The following is a 14,105-nucleotide window of genomic DNA, read 5'->3' as shown; positions in this document are numbered from 1 at the left end:
CTAAAATATGAACAAAATAAAGGACATTTTGCTGCCAAGAAGCCAGAATTTGTTATTTTCAAAGTGATGTTGAGCAACTGATCTCCAGACTTTGTGAAGTCTTTCTCTGGTTCACAGGTATCAGTCTGGTACCTGGCCATTTTCAGATCAATGTTTGTTTGTTAAAGAACTTAGAAATGACCTATGAATGTTTAGTCCCTGGAGAACTATTCCTGAAGCCTACTTACAAGAAAACTTCTCATGAGAGATTAAGCTGGGTCTATCTCCAGGCCTCGAGGGCCGGTGTCCTGCAGGATGTGTCCTTGATCCAACACAGCTGATTTAAATGACTAAATGACCTCCTCAACATGTCTTGAAGTTCTCCAGAGGCCTGGTAACGAACTAATCAATTGACACAAAGGAAAAAAAGAAGGTGAAGCCTTGTGATTTACCAGCTGCTCTATGTACCAGCTCTCACCTGTCGTCATAGGTACAGAACATGTTTGCAGATACAAGTGGCTAACATGGGTTCTCTCTATTACTTTAACAATTAAAAAATTGTTTTGAAAGTAGACCTCACTCCATATTTTATTGTCCCATCACTGTGTAGATGATGGAGATGGGGTAAAGCCTGGAAACAGGAAGTTGTCGCTGTAACCTTATCATCCTGAAGCATAAGGTGCCGATCGAAATCTGATGATAAATAATCACAAGTCTGGAAAAGAGAAGGACACAAACATGGCGACATTTAAAGCATGGCCTCTGAGGAGGAACACGGGCAGAAAGATCACTGGTCAGACATGACTTCAGAAATGAAACGGGGGATTTTGGGGACAGAATAAGTGATGGGTGATATGGAAGTGAGAACTGGGAGAATAGTGTGAATTCCCAGAAGAATTAGTGAGAGATAGAACGATCATTCATCGTTACACACATCCTGAGACACATCCACTCTGTTTTACTTTAACAATTTCACTTGGCAGGAGCTAAATATGTTCACATGAACCATTAATAGTGTATTAATAGGAGTTTACACTGTAACCCTCTGCTGAGTTGCCAAAGCTACATTCCAAGTATTTCACCCACTGCATCTGCAAAGCCACCAGCTTTGTGAAGGGCTCCACACTCCTCACACACACTCTTCACCCTGCTGCCTTCTGGAAAGGTACCCGAGCATCCGGCCCTCACTGCCAGACTGAGAAACAGTTTCTTCCCCCAGGCCATCAGACTCCTGAACATCCAGTGACTGGACTGACACACACACACACACACACACACACACACACACACACACACACACACACACACACCAAGTTAATTTTTGCACAGTCCTCACTCTTTTGCACAATGCAGTGTCACTGTTGCACTCTTCATTTGCACTGTTGTGTCTGTATCGTTCTGTTCTGTCTGGTGTTGCACTGTCTTTGTTTGTTTTTTGCACACTTGCACTTCATGTAGTCCCGTGTTTGTCTGTCACATGTAGCACCATGGTCTTGGAGGAACGTTGTCTTGTTTCACTGTGCACTGTACTGCTGCACATGGTTGGAAGGACAATAAAGCCACTTGACTTGACTCGGACCTGTATTCTGTATTTACAGTTTGTTTAGGTCCTTTATCGTTATTGTTTTCGACAGATAATTTTGGGGGTCTGGTGAGTGAATTATCCTTATCTGGGTTTACAAAGGAAGACTTACTTTTTTGACCTAAATAGAGCCAAAACACAAAGTAAATGTTACAGACAGATTTGAATTTAACCATCTTGAGTGTGCGCTCAGTGTTTGGCCTTGAATCTTCTGCAAACCAAGCACCACAGCAGCCCATTTTCACTAATTATCTTCACTCAGACAGGGAAGCTTCTAATTAGTGACATCAGCTGTTGAAAGGCTTGGCTGGAATGAAAGCCTGTGCATTGTTCCATGAGGTCTGGACACTACATGTCTGTGAAATGTCTCTTTGTTGCTCCAGGTTCAGAACTCACTACAAACATCTACAACTGTGTTTTTACCCTTTGCACAGAAGACAAATGAATAGGTACACATAAGCTTTTAACAAGGACAAAAAAAAAAAATCACACAAGCCTTTCTACATCTACCTTCACAGCCTCCTTTTTTCTTTACATTTGCACACCGAAACACACCAAGTCAGAGTGACTGGTGGCACATTTTACCGTTTACAGCACTTCAGTGTCATTTTTGAAGGCGTCTGTAGCCTGTAAGCCTTCCCTGGGAGGAAAGTTTTGTCAGGGAGGAAGCAAGAAAGTGCTTTTTAATGCAGCAACAAATATAAACAAAAGAAAAGATCCTGTCCCTGAAGTGGGTCTCTTATCCCCACCCCACAAAGCTTAATCTCATTTCCACACTTGATAGCATAAACTGCTAAATAGCCTCCACTCTTTCCTGTTATTTAACCAGTGTGGGGTCTGTGGAGAGCCAGGCGGGGGGGGAGATGTGAATGAGAAAAGGTTATATCTGCAATATACAACTTCTCTTCTTCTTAATTATTCCAATTCATGTGTTTTTAGGTAAACACTGTTTGAAACAAGGTGGTCAGCATCTATAAAAGAGCCACGGACGACAAGATGGTGATCTCACACCAATTAATGTTCAGATTACGACACAGTGTTCTCCAACTGTGACAAAGAAGGGACGGCTGTGCTGCTGATGGATTTTCATTATGAGGAATATGTAAGAACTCGTGCTGCACTCTGAGTTTGTGTCTTGTGTTTTGGCAGCCATAACACGGGCTTTACATTAGGCCGGTTCGATAAAGAGGAACCCGAGGCAGAATGAGCTTCGATTTAGCAGTTCTTGTGCTCGTGTCTGGTGTTGAACTGCAGCTAGTGACCCCCCCAAAAAAGAGAGAGATTGCCAATACAAGCAACCAAAATGAGTCTCTTTTGTGGGGTGGCTGGGATCAACCAGGTGTAAGTGAGGATCTTGCACATTCATCCCCATCCTCTCAGTACTTTATCTAAAAAAAGTGAACTTTTTTTAGTTTAACATCAGGCATCAACACCAGTCCATGAAATATCTGAGAACTCGAAATACAGTTTGTGCTCGATCGCCCGAGGCGCACAGACCTGCCTGTAAGAGGTAATAACAGGATCAGTGAAAGCATTCCTGCTCTGGGAAAACACAACAAACATGAAGATGTGTTCGGTGCTTTCAGCTGTTTCAGTTCCTTGAGAGAGCTGCACACTTCCACCCGTGTGACACAACAGCAGTGACTTTAATCACAATCGATCATCGTCCCAAAATGGTTGAGTTTTTTTTATCTGGTTAGTATTTCCAGGTAAATAGTTAAAGCAGTAATAGTAGAAGTAGCAGCAGTTGTTACAGAGCGCATGGACGTGCACCTCAACTGTCCCGACTCTTCACTGGTGACAATGACAATAAGACTGTAAATAGATGGATGTGTCGTAGGCTGACACAGACTTGGGTTGATGATCATAGATGAAGTGTTTTGGTTCTTAATACACAGAGATGGTGCCAGGCTATTTAAAGGTCCACTTCAACCAATCTCACCCACCCACTCACCTTACAGCTCACTGCCTCACCCACAGAGTCATGAACTAAAAGCTGTTGTGTGATGTCCTGATATTTAACAATAGCTTTTCAGAAGTCATTGCTTCAACTGCTTATTGGTAAAATGTCTCCAAACTTTAGCGTTTGCATGCAGGAACCTGTTAAGGGTCAAATATTGAGGAGGGATATAGGAGGAATTCCAAAATAACAACACTGATCCGGCCAGGTGGAGTCAAACGATGATTTTAATGAACACGCGTGGGAGATGAACACTGTACGCAGACAGCATCGATCTTGCTCGAACAATACACAATCAGTTGTTTTTATACCATCAGGGAAATTTATAACGCCCCCTCATGCGTTAAGCAGATACAATATATGCATACGTCAAATCAAAACCACAATGACTTTGAACACAGTTTGAAAAAGCAACATCGCCTCGTCTCCATGTCAGGTGTCTTCCTGTCGCTGCCGAACGCTCGCTTATCGTCTGGAACATCAGGCACACATCCTGCAACAAACTGTTCTTTTTTGCAGGCACAATTTTGCAGTTGCAAGAAAAACATGATTAACCTCTCACATATAAATGAGTCCATCTACGGTGTGTGTGTGTGTGTGTGTCAGCCTGAAATGCACTCAGTTTCACCTCACCAGCTAAACCTTGTAACCTTTCCACCAGACAGAAGGCCAGCACGTACACAACTGAAACTATATGTGTAATATATTGAATAAATGTTTTAATCAAATGATACTACTCAAAACTTAATAAAAGAATATGAACAAATAAAAGATAATAAAGAATAACCTGATATATGTGTTTTGTAAGCATGTATTGCAATTCCTTCCACAGCTCTAGGCCACTTTGCTCAATAGATCGGCCGGACATCGCGCCAGACGAAGCTTCTGACCATCAATTAACTGACCGAGCTTCAACTCTTTAATAAGCACCAAAATGCAATGTGTATAAAATGATTACAGTTGCTCCTGCAATGAAAGATTATTATATGATTATGATACCACCTGTAATACAGACTTTAATGTAATATCCACAGCTTCAATAAATGCTTTAATGCAATGCTTGGTATTGTGCTTCAGTGTGGGGTTTTTTTTTGCAGCAGTTGTCCTCGGCCTCTTAGTTCCAGTGAAAGGAAGACAAAATGCTTCAGCACACCAAGAAATATGGGGAAATTTCATTTTATATAAATGCAATAAAACTGACCTGAATCGGATGGAAGGTTCTGTCTTCACTTACTTTAAATTGACAACTTTCAGGTGCCGTAAATTCTTTTTAACAGGAACTACGAACTGAGTGAGCCCTCATCTGGGACTCTCCTCAGCTCTTTCCGGGACAGTGGCGCGGCTGCCCCTCTGTTGGTCTTCCTTGGTCTGTTGTGTTCTGGGGGCCTCTGGATGTCTGGAGTTTTGATCTCCTCCATACCTGCTTCATGCCCTGGAGGACGGGGCTGTGGCCCCCCCACACCCTCTAGCAGATTATTACATGAAGGAACCTTTTAAAAAACAAAAAACAAGCGCGTCCATGCTCACAGGTGTACACACGGGTGATCACACCCACAAACTACACCCTTTTTGGCTCCTACCTCAAAGCACACTGTGTTCTGTTGATCTTATGTGCTGCACAATAATGTTTAACATTTAGTATTTACTGTCATATTCCCATATATCATTGTGATGCTGTTTATTCTATTACTCTTGTTCTCTTCTGCTTGTTTTCTTTTTTCTTTCTCAGCAGGTGACCCAGGTGATTGATATATGCATTTTTTTCTTCTTCTTTTTTTTTCTTTTTCTGCTCATTCTGTTGGTTTTTGGTTTTTGCCCTTCTCCCCCGTCCCTCTTCTCAGCTGTTTCTCTTTCCCTCTTTCTTTCTCCCCTTCTTTCCCCCAGTCAAGTCTGTCCCGTATTCAGTAAATGAAAATAAAATAAACAATAAAAGGTGAATCAAATGGACCATTACGGCAAGGCTGGGATGGTCAGTTTGGTAAAGTAAATCCGTTGGGCATCTTTCTTTGCCTTTAGACAACAATTCTGATGAAAAAGAGCCAAACGGGACAGGCCAAAAAAAAAACAAAAAAAAAAAAACAGGAACTACGAACAACAGCCAACAACAGAGCAGCAGAATTGAGGGAATAGCGGTGGAGGAGTCTAGTGATCAGTCGAGGACTTAAAATAATCAGCAGAACATCAACAAAAAGACACATTTGAACCACAGATTGCTGATAATCAGCAATGGTTAAAAATATCAGGCAGTAAGGTGAGAATGTGTCAGTTAGACTCACAAACATTTTCCTTTAGCCTGTTCCCACCGTTCTCTCCCTGAAATGTGCAGAACTGAGCCTCACAGAGAACGAAGTACAGACACAGCTGTGAGGCTTTTCTCTGTCAAAACAGCAGCATGACAAATTTGGATCAGGTGGCAACAATCATTAGTTCATTTCAAAGCATTCAATCATTTTTATTGTTTTCAGGTTGGGAAATATTTGCCACAGGACAATGAAGGTGAAGGGAATTTAATTTGTGGTGTTCAAACTCAACACGTATTTCCAGAAATAAAACGCACCTCACGGGAGCAATTTTTCCGTGTTTTCCTGCTTCAGTAAAACACACACGAGCAGGCAAAGTAGTTTACCAAGGGGCATACTGCCAGAGGGAAATAACCTGTCACCTTTTAAATTATGTCGACCTAAAAAAGAATTGCAACAGCTTGAATAACACGTTCATTCACTTTAAAAAGACCCGAGACAATCAACAATAACAGTTGTGAGAGTGTGACGCAGAGCCTGGGGCATTTCTGTAGGTTTTACAGTGGTTTGTGGACTGACTACTCTTTATTTGTGTCATGGTCTCCGTGCCTGCCCGGCCGGCCCCACAAGGCTACATTTGCTGTTTCGGTTCTCTCCCTCTCTGCCTGGGCGGAGCTCACTGTGGGCTCCCGCCCTTGGCCCACACACCTGACAACAATCACCTGTCATCACCGGGAGCACTATTTGAGGCTGGAACACAGATCCTCTCGTCGCTGGATGATTGTACTACTGACGTTAGTGTTCTCACAGCTCCTGTGGACTTGTGCTTCGTGATTTGTGATTAGTTTGTGACTTCCCTTCTCTTCTGCTTCAGACCTTCCCCCCCGGACCTGCGACCTCCCCGCCGTGTGAACGTGTGTGAGTGTGGGCAAGAAGACGTGAGCGAGTGTGAGAGAGCTACCCTGTGATTCCCTGGAGTTTTGGATTCCCTTCACTGTATATATATTGTGCACTGGAACTGTAAATAAACTGCACTTTGGAGACATCTAACCGCTCTGCGTTTGAGTCCCTATAACCAGATCGTGACAATTTGCTACGGGCAAATAACTGTAATGTCAGGAGGTGGACACACTTGTCCATTTGTAAAATCTCAAACTCCACAGAAAGAAAACACACTGACGAGTGCCGATTGTGAGTGGAGAGAGATGGGGATGGACACCTGACAATGGAAAAAATGACACGTTAGGGAGAAAAACAAGCCGGGCCCTCGATTCCTCCCATGTTTCATCCTGACATTGTTCACATCCGAGGCTGTGGACAGGTTGCCAATATAACACGGAGAAGTAGTAGTGAGGCACAGGCGGGGCGAGACCTGCCTCACAAAAACTCTGCAAGCATGTTGAACAGATGGCCTCTGCGGGCGTCTGACGATGACGACACTCGGCTGAAAAGTGACGACATGTAAAGACTGACGGCTAAAATCCTTTACATGGCTCCGTCAAGCATTATTCCTTCCCCAGCATTTTTAAATCATCAAAGCAGTGAGAAAGACATGTACCTATAGAAAATATGACTTATGGTTAGCATGTTGAGGTAACCATAAGCTGTGGTCAGTTAATCATTTCAATACATTTTGTTCATTATTATTATTGACAGTTTCTGTGAGCAGAAGAGCCAGTCCATGTTTTCTACTTCAAATACTTTCATACAGTTTATGTATATGCATGTGAATGTAAATTATACGGGTTTTGCATGGTGAGCTCATTCAGTGTGCTTGACATGCTGGATGTTATGAGCTGGTTTGGTGTTGGGTTGATAGAGCAGGGGTCACAGATGTGTTCGTATCTTGGACTCCTGCTGCTTTAAATAATGGTGGAACTTTCAGCTGCGTCCCTTTGCTGAGCGCAGGGCCCGACAGATGAAGCTCTGATATGTGAGTAGATTTTGCTTTTGTAAAGCAGTGAAACACTATTTCAGCCACTTAGATACATTATGAGTGGAGCGGCTCCACTGAAAATTGATTGATGAATTTTATTAATGAGTGAACATGTTTGCCACTGTGACCTGTGGTTGATGGGCTTCTCTTGTTTGTTTCTCACTTATAGACATCTTAGTCGTGTTGTTGTGTTTGTGATACTTTAGTAAGGATACGTCTGAGTTTAGAGCACAGCCTTAAATAAATGTGACCTCTGAGTGTGGTTCTGTCCGTGGTGCTGATCAAAGCTTGAATGATGCTGTTGATGTTACCGTGTGTGTGTCCAGTAACTAACTCCAATGATTGATGAGTCTATGCATATTTGCAGATTTGGTTAAGTTTTGCATGATCATTATATCATTTTAATGATCAGGAAAGAAGAGAGCAATGAGCAGATTAATCACAAAAAGAGCTGCTGGAAAAATGAAGAAGAGCAGAAACTGTCAGCTAGACATAAAAACAGAGTTTGTCACAGAAGCTATGAGGTCATGAATGTTTGAAAACGAAAGTTTTAAGGCTCTCTGATCATTTTATTTGCTACTTTCTTGTCTTCCTGTCCTGCTGCAGGAGGCCTCCTTCACTAATATAAGTGTAGAAATACCATGAGACTCATGACACAGACTCATTTTCTTTTTACTACCCTGCACATGTTGGTGATTCTCAGTCATTTAAACCACTGATGATGATGAAGAATGCCACAGTTTGTTCGCACTAACCAAAACAACTACCATCTTCATCTCATGCAGCCCCCCTGGCACCAACTGGATGCTTAAGTCAAAAGCCGACGGGAATAATGATTCTCCCTTAGATAAGACTATTTGTTGTGACTCTCCGCCCCCTCATTGAAGGCCACCCGCACTGACCAAAGATTGCTGACTTTTGCCTAACCGGGTGAAGAGATACTTTCTCTCAGTTGAACACAGAACACACACCCATACGCATGTACACTGACACATATGTACACTCACCCCCCCAAACGCCTTTGAAGCTATGTCTATGTTGTGAGATGTGATGATTCATGTGCTGAGGTGTTTTTTTCTGTTCTCAAACTGATCTTCCTGTTGGAGCTCAGTGTGGGGGGAGTTCTTTTTTTCTCCTCGTCTTTCCTCATGTTGTGCATTTTCGATGGTTTCGGTTCGGGTCGCTGCTCGTGTGGTTGACCGGCCAGTGCTACCTAGCCTGACCTGTCTCCCCGGTGTGATGTTTGTGTATTGTATGTATGGTCGGCAAAGTTTCATCTATATTAGTTGCCCCTTGGGGATAAATGACGTTTTTTTGACTTTAATTTTGACCTTCCTGCTACATGAGAACAAAGCTAACGGGATCCATCTGTGGTGTGAGGAGACTGGGAGACATTAGCAGCCAATAAACATTGTTTAGAGCACACAGCAAACATGGTTTTATAGAACATGATGGATTACAGAAAGCTTTCAGCTTACAATAAAGAAATTTGTATTTGGAATATTTGGAAATCCAGGGTTAATGTCAGCTGGCTGCAGTCTGTGCTGCTGAATCCAACACACTTCTTCCAAACCTGAAAAATGCCTGACTATTTATGATAGTATTATCTATTCTGATTGGTTTTCCAAATTTGCATCTGATAGTATGAGTACGTCCCATCATCCATCAGTAAAGGTGGGCAGTGAAAAGTACTTTGCTGTCCTCAAAGTACAAGAGCAGCATAATCCAGAACCCCCACCCGTCACAGCACCACTTAGACGACAAGCAGTGGAGCACTTTTTTTATCAGACTGATTCAGCTCCAGCGACACGAGGACAGAAACAGGAAATTGTTCCTACCCCATCCAACAACTCCTGACAATTCAGTACTTTGTGTCATACAGAGCAGCCTCAGCAGTATTTACTACACTTTGCACACTTTGTATGCTGCACGTACAAAACTTGAGATCTTACTTATTTATCAGTTTTTATCTTCTCCGTTTTATTAACCTTTTTTTCTTTTTGAATCAAAGCTGTTTCTCTATTTTTTTTTTTTAATTCTCCCGAGCCTCTTTATTTTTCATTGGTCTTTTTTCCTATGCTGCTGTTGTAATAATACAGGAACGTGCCAAATTTTTTGTGAAAGTATTTCTTTTGATCAATGGATCAAAGGCTGTAGTGAAAACTGTCAGACAGGCTGAAGGTGAGATCCTGATGGGAGCTCTGAGCAGTTTCAGCGGTGAAGAGTTGGGCTGGAATGGGGAGGGATTCTGGAATACAGAGAAGAGGATCATGGCTGAGTGAAGAGCAGAGACTTTACCTTCAGGCCAAGCAAAGTTTCACCCACAGCTGGCCCGAGTGCATGTGTTACCACACTGTTTGACTGGAAGAGAAGAAAAGAGACTCACTGCTGAGCTTGATTGTGAATGTGTGTCAGGTGTGCAGGCTGGCTGCAGAGCAGGTGATCAGTGAGTGTCAAGTTCAGGTACAAACATGCACAAGACAAAGTGGGGACCACAGGAGACAAACACCCTCCTTTCTCAGTTTGTAGATCCTCACATCGTAGTTCCTCCCAGCAAAGACGTGAGCAGAGGAAGTGAAGCAAAAGACATTTAACAAAAATTTGGCATCATTGCTTTGCCTCTCGTTTCAAATGACGTCAGTGTTTGGCACAGCTGCACCGCGAATCATTTTGCTGCTGCATTTTATGATTTTTAGCAGGTGCTTGAAATTTTGTTATATTTCTGGCAACTTTTTGTTAAAATTTATAACATGGCACAATGTGACGAGCTATCCAGTGACCAAAAGACCAAACAACATATGAATTAAAAACACTCTTTGAAGAATCCCCCTTATTCTGTCTTTTGTACAATCCACCGAGCACGATGCCTCATGTAAGCAAAATAAAACTCTTGAGGTTATAGCGCCTCCTATAGGGTCAGATTTAAGTGTTGCGCCAGTTCAAACTGGATTTTGGTGTAAAAAACCCCCAACTGGTATTAATATACATGTCTGGGAGCTCCTTTCTCATTGTGAAAAACATAGGAGAATATTTAAATCACGCGTGCACTAATTAACCAACATTAGCGACACGCTGCTAATTCCACTGAAATTTTATGCCTAACTTCTTGCACTCATATGGCTGCGCTATGGCCCGCAGACAGCACAAGCTGGAAGGCTGAGACATTTCTGTTTGTGGCATGTTATTTCGAACACCACATTAAGATGGGATAAAAACACAAGGATTAACCGGACAGCTAATTCTAAATTTGTTCAGTGAACTGAAATATGACCTGGACCCTCCAACCAAACAGCAATGACACAAGACCGGCAGCAACAAAACTATTTTGGTGTCGGGCCCTTTTCAGCATAGCCTGTGAAGTGGAGTTCAAAATAAATGGCTGAAGAGAACTGAGGGATGACTACACTGACTTTGAAACTAATAAGATAGCTCTTTATTGTCATTGCACAGTCACACTAAGCACAGCACAGGCCTTTGAAAGTCTTAAGTTTGTTTTTCGTTTTGATGTTTTAAATCGGTTTGAAAGCGTTGTTTATTTCTGTTCGGCAATTACATTCAATTTGAAAACTTTTAAAACACATTTTCCTTGATAAGGTTTAATTACACTCAAACAAAACTGTTCAGGACCATGGACAGCGCACACAGTTTTCACTGTAAACTCAGCTGTGCTCTGACGGTTTGTAGTGGTGGACCTACACAAACTAAGCTGCATGCACTTTAACGACAAAACACACACACACACACACACACACACACACACACACACACACACACACACGACTCCTCCATGAAATATGCAAATCTTTTTTTTTAAAAGTAGAGATAATCTTCTGTCAATCAGGCATTTCCGGTTCATTTTATTCCTTGGATGGATGAAAGTTGATGTAATACAAGAATGCGACAGAACGCATTGTCAAAATATTATTGCATGATTTACAGCCTTACATCAGAGTCTGTCAGTTACTGACAGTCTGCTTCCATTATTACGAGTCTGTCTTCCAGACTGCCACCATAGGCCTACATTTAGCGTCCGCGTGTATGATCTGTGTTTATATGGTTTTCTGATTAGAATTAACGAGCTGTGCCTGTCCAGTGAATTCTCCACAGCTGAATATCATCTCTTAATGTGTAACCTGTTAAATTGCACAGTTCTCGGCAGCTTGGGTAGGTCATGTGGAAATGAACTGACTGTGCTTAGAAAACAGCACAACTTTTGGAAATCGCCAGCTGACCACACCTATCAGCGGTATTTGGGAATTGTGCTCACGTGCCATTTTGCTCTGTTTAGTAAATCTGGCCCAGACTCTCCTCCTGCAGATACAGTTCAGGAGTCACGATCCTTCAGTGAGGTCCACTGAGGCTGATTTGAGGCTAGCAGGCAGGAGGACGGAGGGGGTAAGCACAAATTCAAAATGTGAGAGTGTACAGCCTCATTTCCTTTCTTTGGCTTCTTTCCTAACTTTAGGACCACCCTAAAAGATGTATTTATTCCGGCTGCATGTCATGCCTCTTTCATTAGTCAGGGTTAGAAACATCTGTGCACAGTGTTGGGAAGGTTACTTTTAAAATGTATTCCACTACAGATTACAGATTACATGCCCCAAACTGTATTTTGTAACGTATTCCGTTACTCTCATTGAGAGTAATGTATTCTGTATACTTTGGATTACTCAATATATTATCATGCTTTTTACAACTACATAAATGTACTATTGATGTGTGATTTATTATTTTTACTGAAGGTTATTCGCCATACCAATACTAACTAGATTTTTAAATCTTAATATAAATGAGTAACAGTAGGTGGACATTAGGTAAGGCTGCACTTTTTGCAGCGATCTCGTATAGAAAACTATTCCGCGCGAATATAAAACAGATCCGCTGCTCGTAAAGGCATAAAACCATAAAGAGACCTCTGGCTGATACGTCGGGCTCCGTGTCGGGCTCGTAGCCGAAAACTAGCTTTACTTTGTTGTCTGGGTCGACTTTGTATATGCATGCATACATGTATGTATGTATGTATGTATGTGTATATATATATTTTACATGCCTCCATCTCCCGTTTCTGGTCGGTGACATCTCTTACTTTTCGACTCTTTTTCTCCCTCGCTCACAGACACATAACAGGTACGGCAGTCCATTCTCCCTGCAGCACGGACAACACTGCCCATGAAGCTGCATTCTTTAGGGATATGCCTGTAACACTCTGCCTATTGCCTTCATATTAAATCATTTTTATGAATCATTTTTTAAAATATTCCTTCACGTCATTATGCGGGCCGCAAGTAGAGGTGACATGGGCCGCGAGATTGAGACAGACATGAGAGCCTCTTAACCCGTGTTTTGTTTGGGTGGACACCAAAAATATAGAGTTCATAGCCTTATGAAACAGGAAAATACTGCCGTGTAATCCATTTATTTCAACAAAGTAACTGGATTCTGAATACCACCTTTTAAAACAGTAACTGTAACGGAAAACAGTTACTCATATTTTGTATTTTAAATACATAACGGCGGTACATGTATTCCGTTACTCCCCAACACTGCCTGTGCATCCTTGACTGTGGCTCCTCTCTCATCTGTTCAGATTTTAAAATTGAGACAGGATGGTGCACTGGGAGGGAGAATTAACAGTTCTATATAATGTTGTACAACATACATTAAAATCCATTTTGCTTGCTTTAACCCCAGGATGCTGATGAGTTTTGGGACTCAGTATAAGGACTGAAAATGACTCAAACAGTAAAACTGCGGATTAACAGTATGACACTATAATTCTCATCCCACTGTTTTTTCTCAGAATGAAACTCTTCAATTTTGAATGTATAAGAGGCCTAAAGCTCTTCTCTAAAGCAACACAGCAGCTTATCTGTGCTCGTGGAAGCCACAGTGACTTATAAAATAAGCATTAGTTACAGCCCGGGTACACGAAGATATACTGGCCTACATACAATGTGTGATGAATGCACTTTCCTCCCAGCCATGAAAATTTAGTCCTTTTAAAAGTTTTGAAAGCACGCTGGGGGGCTTGTACTCACACACACATATATTTATTCACTGTTGTCTTCATAGCCCCATTGCTTGGAACATTTTCTTCATATCCTGCAAAGTATTGTTGAAATTATTTTCCCTGTAGTTCCCATCTACAGGTTTGCTTCATAATTTACTCCTCGGGGTTCGGATATAAATCACACGTGCACAAATTCCAGCAAATGAGCCCAGAGAATGAAGCCCACTCTCAGACTGTTGGTAAGCCTGTTCCCCAGTGAGCTGTGCTTGATTTTCAGCTCTCTTCTGCAGCAGAGCAGCAGCAGCAGCACAGTGTGGGGCTTCACTCCAAACGGCTGTCTGAAAACGCTTCCCCTCTGAAACTGTAAATCAAACGCATGAAGTGGAAGTGAAACCCGA

The sequence above is a fragment of the Astatotilapia calliptera genome, chromosome 7 (assembly GCF_900246225.1).
Source record: "Astatotilapia calliptera chromosome 7, fAstCal1.2, whole genome shotgun sequence".
Taxonomy (NCBI): Eukaryota; Metazoa; Chordata; class Actinopteri; order Cichliformes; family Cichlidae; genus Astatotilapia; species Astatotilapia calliptera.
This window is presented reverse-complemented; position numbering follows the sequence as displayed.